Genomic DNA, 6185 nt, shown 5'->3' with positions numbered 1-6185 from the left:
CTTTTACATTTAAAGTGTTCACACTTTAAAGCATCGCCTACCTAGTACACTTTAAAAGTGTACTAGGTAGGCAAGGTGACCAGATGCCCTCTTTTTCCAGGACACGCCCTCCTTTGTAGCTTTTTGTCATGGAAAAGAATTTAAATGTCCTCCGTATCACTGTAATTAGTATACTGTATGTAATATCGTTTTAAATTTAACAATAAGTTATATAGTGTTTAAATTAACCTTATGAAATTAATACACGAGTGTTGATAGCTTTTATTTTGTCATGTCCTACCCTTTTCTTGGATGTCCTACATTTTGGGATGCCTGGTCCTCTTTTGCGGTTTCAATATCTGGTCACCCTGTAGGTAGGTGATATAGTGTCAGCAGATGCAGCCACAGCATTACTTTTCCCAGTTAGAAATGATCTGTGGGTATTTTAAACACATAATGGTGGTGGTGTTAAAAAAACCAACAAAAAGCAACAACAAAACACCTCTAGTCATCAGGCTTGCAGGGCTGCTTGATCACACTCAGCCTAGCCTGCTTCACAGGGTTGTTGTGAGGATAAAATGGGTGCCTTGTTTGCTGTCCTCAAAAGAGAACTGGGATAAACACACGGGGTGTGGGGAAGCACCTTGGAATGCTTAAAGTCAAATACTTAGAAATAGTTCCAACCACATGCAGTAGGCATTTTTCCCCTCACTGCTGCTGAGTAAGTACAGAGAATTCTCTAACCCCACCCCACCCCCCAATTAGGGGTTAGGTGACAGGGTTTCTAGGAAAGAGGCTATTGCTTCCAAACATATTGAGATTGAAGAGCTGAGGGTGTTGTGCCAAAGCATAGGGTCATGTGTGTGTGGGGAACACCCCCTTTGTGTTAAGGCAGGATGTGGTCATGGATTATAATCTGTATATGGGATACTGTGAACAATGGGTAAGCAGGCATTGAGGTTAGTTTGGGTGGGGACTCAGCTGGGAGGTGTTAGTTTGGGAAAGGGAACAGAGAAACTCACTGGCACTTACTCGTAATTGTGAGGTGAGATGTCTGGGGATTGGATCACTGGGTTTGGGGATAAGTATTTTGCTGGGTCAGTTTTACCTAGTCCGGTTTCTATCAGTGACCTGCCAGAGCTTCTGGGAAGTTTACAAGCAGGGCGCAAATGCAACAGCCCTCCTGGGTAGTTTGTCCCCAGCGCCTAGTATTCAAAGATACGGTGTCTTACAAGCTGCCGGGCTTGTAAAGGGCAATAAAAAAATAAAAACCCAACTCGGCTTTATGTTCAGACCCAATATGGAAGCCGCAGCATAGATACTGGTATGCTTTTTCCTGAAAGCCAAACTGATCAGGTATCAGAAAGTGCATCCTGCTGTGTTTTTGCAGTGTATAATTATAGCTGGAAGGCAGATTTTATGCTACTACGTAATGGAAATGCATATTTATCTTGGCATTTGATTTTTCTGCTCCTCAGCAAAGGGGACAATATTTGCAGTTCTCTATACTTGTTTATATGTAAAACTGAATTTATAATATTCACTGATGGTGTGTGCGGCTTTTCTTGATCATTTAAAAATTTTTAAAGCCCCCAAATTTGCCTAGGTTCTAAATTTTTGTGCTGGCTTCTAGATCCATTGCAATTTGTTGACACTAAAGGTAAAGAATCCTGGAGGTTTAGTTCCTGCCCTTAGAAAGGAATGCAGATCAGCAGTTGTGTTCCTGGTTTAGGAGTCTGTTTGCTTCAAATGTACTCTGCTTGTATGGTTGTAAGCCAAATATTGCACCTTAAGTCTCCAGTGGAAACAGAACTCTGTAACAATGCCCCTGGACCTGTCACAGTTAGAGGAATTGCAAGTACATAATGGTATAAGACCCATGAGACATGTTACCTTTTTAATGTAGTGATTGAAATTACCTTTAATGCAAGTAACAGTTTGCTGCCTCATGGAAGGATATAGAGTCTTGAACTGCAAATGCGGAGGCTTCATATTGCCCAGCAGCAGGTGCTTTTTGCCTTTGGCAAGAGTTGTATTCTGAATAAACCATGATAGGGCTGGAAAACAGCTTTGTGAGTAGGTACACCAAACTAAGTTTACAATTAAACTGGCAATGCTAATCTGCACTTCCTTCCCTAACCATCTCAACATGCAGTTTTTTTCTGGAGGCCTGGCTATCTATTTATGAGGCCCATATGCCAGGCTTGTAAATCTGTTTACCTGCAGCATGTAACAACTGCCTCCAGGAAATGGGCAAGAAAACTTTTGTAAATTGGAAGAGAGTACGGCTTTCAGACTAAGTATCATTAATATAGCAATGTAATTAATTAACAAACCCAGTAGCTTTGGACCGCCTTGGCATACAATAAAATTTTTACACAGAAAACATAAAAAGAAATGGCGAACAAAATAGCTTCATCTGAAAGGAGAGAGGCTCAGCACCAAGTAAGCCTCTTCTGAAGGTATACAGTTCATAAGAACATAAGAACAGCCCCACTGGATCAGGCCATAGGCCCATCTAGTCCAGCTTCCTGTATCTCACAGCGGCCCACCAAATGCCCCAGGGAGCACACCAGATAACAAGAGACCCTTGCATCTGGCATTCTGACATAACCCATTTCTAAAATCAGGAGGTTGCGCATACACATCATGGCTTGTACCCCATAATGGATTTTTCCTCCAGAAACTTGTCCAATCCCCTTTTAAAGGCGTCTAGGCTAGACGCCATCACCACATCCTGTGGCAAGGAGTTCCACAGACCGACCACACGTTGAATAAAGCAATATTTTCTTTTGTCTGTCCTAACTCTCCCAGCACTCAATTTTAGTGGATGTCCCCTGGTTCTGGTATTATGTGAGAGTGTAAAGAGCATCTCCCTATCCACTCTGTCCATCCCCTGCATAATTTTGTATGTCTCAATCATGTCCCCCCTCAGGCGTCTCTTTTCTAGGCTGAAGAGGCCCAAACGCCGTAGCCTTTCCTCATAAGGAAGGTGCCCCAGCCCCGTAATCATCTTAGTCGCTCTCTTTTGCACCTTTTCCATTTCCACTATGTCTTTTTTGAGATGTGGCGACCAGAACTGGACACAATACTCCAGGTGTGGCCTTACCATAGATTTGTACAACGGCATTATAATACTAGCCGTTTTGTTCTCAATGCCCTTCCTAATGATCCCAAGCATAGAATTGGCCTTCTTCACTGCCGCCGCACATTGGGTCGACACTTTCATCGACCTGTCCACCACCACCCCAAGATCTCTCTCCTGATCTGTCACAGACAGCTCAGAACCCATCAGCCTATATCTAAAGTTTTGATTTTTTACCCCAATGTGCATGACTTTACACTTACTGACATTGAAGCGCATCTGCCACTTTGCTGCCCATTCTGCCAGTCTGGAGAGATCCTTCTGGAGCTCCTCACAATCACTTCTGGTCTTCACCACTCGGAAAAGTTTGGTGTCGTCTGCAAACTTAGCCACTTCACTGCTCAACCCTGTCTCCAGGTCATTTATGAAGAGGTTGAAAAGCACCGGTCCCAGGACAGATCCTTGGGGCACATCGCTTTTCACCTCTCTCCATTGTGAAAATTGCCCATTGACACCCACTCTCTGCTTCCTGGCCTCCAACCAGTTCTCAATCCACGAGAGGACCTGTCCTCTAATTCCCTGACTGTGGAGTTTTTTTCAGTAGTCTTTGGTGAGGGACCGTGTCAAACGCCTTCTGAAAGTCCAGATATATAATGTCCACGGGTTCTCCCGCATCCACATGCCTGTTGACCTTTTCAAAGAATTCTATAAGGTTTGTGAGGCAAGACTTACCCTTACAGAAGCCATGCTGACTCTCCCTCAGCAAGGCCTGTTCGTCTATGTGTTTTGAGATCCTATCTTTGATGAGGCATTCCACCATCTTACCCGGTATGGATGTTAGGCTGACCGGCCTATAGTTTCCCGGGTCCCCCCTCTTTCCCTTTTTAAAAATAGGCGTGACATTTGCTATCCTCCAATCTTCTGGCACCATGGCCGTTTTGAGGGACAAGTTGCATACCTTAGTCAAGAGGTCTGCAACTTCATTCTTCAATTCCTTAATAACTATTGGGTGGATGCCATCAGGGCCCGGTGACTTATTGATCTTTAATTTATCAATGAGGTCTGAAACATCTTTGTTAGGGGGCCAGCACTGAAAAGGCCCTAACTGATTCCCACCCATCTCATTTCTGGTGGTTGTTGGTGACTCAGTCTTCCAAAGATTATGGTAATGTTTGAGCAAGTTTCTGAGAAAGAAGGTGGTGCTTTCAGATCAGCATTTCTTACTGTGTGCTCCTCTGGAGACATAGGGTTCCACAAGGGCACCATAAGCAGCTGCCATCTGCTTGGTGCTGCATCAACTCTGTGCATGTGCTTGGGCTCCCCAATACTCTGTTTAGGAGTCTAAAGGACATTGGAGACCAAAACGTCTGAGAACCATTTCTTTAGATACTTTCAAGACTCATGTATTTAACAAACCCATATCACCTTGCACTTTTAGTATTGTATCAACCCACACCTTCTTTCTCCCCACCTTTCTTTCTTGTCCCCCAATGTCCAGAACCTCTTAACTACAGCAAAACATGCTTTTCAAACTTGTTAGCTAGAACGATGCTGGCGACGATACCAGAGTTTCTTCTCACTTCTGGCTGTAGATAAGTGGGTTTATGTGAGAGGTTGAATAATCTTCAGTATTTCAGTGAATTTCTCAGTGATATATCTTTCATTTGTCAAAATTATGGGAAGAAGAGTTTCAGTCTTACAGAGCGTTATCTCAGTCAATGGATTAATAGATTAAACTGAGCTACCTGCATTTCATAACTTTATTACTTATGAGCCTTGTTCTAATCCAGGGGTGCCCAAACCCCAGCCCTGGGGCCACATGCGGCCCTTGAGGCCTCTCAATGCGGCCCTCAAAGAGCCCCCAGTCTTCAATGAGCCTCTGGCCCTCCAGAGATTTGTTGCAGCCTGCACTGGCCTGACACAACTGCTCTCAGCGTGAAGGCAACTGTTTGACCTCTTTGCGTGAGCTGGGATGAGGGCTTCCTCCACTGCTTGCTGTTTCATGTCTGTGATGCAGTAGTGGCAGCAAAGGAAAGACCAGCCTTGCTTTGTGCAAGGCCTTTTATAGGCCCTGAGCTATTGCAAGACCTTCATTCATTCATATAAGTTCATCTTTAATATATTCATTTATGTAAACTTATGTAAATTTGAATGGATGATGGCCGGATCCCAAAGGATCTCCTCTATGGAGAACTCGTGCAAGGAAAGCACCCTACAGGTAGACCACAGCTGCGATACAAGGACATCTGCAAGAGGGATCTGAAGGCCTTAGGGATGGACCTCAACAAGTGGGAAACCGTGGCCTCTGAGCGGCCCGCTTGGAGGCAGGCTGTGCAGCATGGCCTTTCCCAGTTTGAAGAGACACTTTGCCAACAGGCTGAGGCTAAGAGGCAAAGAAGGAAGGCCCATAGCCAGGGAGACAGACCAGGGACAGACTGCACTTGCTCCTGGTGTGGAAGGGATTGTCACTCCCGGATTGGCCTTTTCAGCCACACTAGACGCTGTGCCAGAACCACCTTTCAGAGCGCGATACCATAGTCTTTCGAGACTGAAGGTTGCCAATATACTATATATATATAATATATATATACTATGTAAATTTATTCAAATTTTAAATGTAAATTAATTCTTTCTTGCCCCCGACGCAGTGTCAGAGAGATGATGTGGCCCTCCTACCAAAAACTTTGGACACCCCTGTTCTAATCTGTTAGTCTGTAGCAGCAATGACAACAGAGTCCTGTGGTACCTTAAACATTTGTGAGCTACTGTTGTTCACTTCATCAGCTACTGAAGGAACATACAGTATTAGTTTTTAAGGTGCTGCAGAATTTTTTGTTTGTGAATCTTGTAGGAACCTTGGTGATTAGATGAAAATTCTGTATGTCTACCCACTATAATATCTGATGATGAGAAGGTGGTATATAAATACAGTAATAAGTACTCAGTAAACATGTGAGTTAAACAGAGGGTATGGATTTAAGTGGTTTTGATCCCATTGAAGTTGGCTGCATGAAACTGGCTTATATCCAGCTATTCAACCCAATCTAGAATCTACTTCAGCTGTCTCTACCTGATTTCTAAATGAGCTTGTTTTCAGAAGTTTAAGAAGCTATATGTCATT

At 43.8% G+C, this 6185-nt stretch overlaps 1 protein-coding gene across 1 annotated transcript in view; it reads left to right on the top strand.

The window, feature by feature from the left end:
• The window catches only part of PXK (PX domain containing serine/threonine kinase like), a 59593-nt gene that overhangs the window by 727 nt on the left and 52681 nt on the right, over window positions 1-6185 (top strand).

The sequence above is a fragment of the Tiliqua scincoides genome, chromosome 2, assembly GCF_035046505.1.
Source record: "Tiliqua scincoides isolate rTilSci1 chromosome 2, rTilSci1.hap2, whole genome shotgun sequence".
Taxonomy (NCBI): Eukaryota; Metazoa; Chordata; class Lepidosauria; order Squamata; family Scincidae; genus Tiliqua; species Tiliqua scincoides.
Note: the sequence above shows the minus strand (reverse complement) of the source record. Positions and strands in the feature narration are given on the sequence as shown.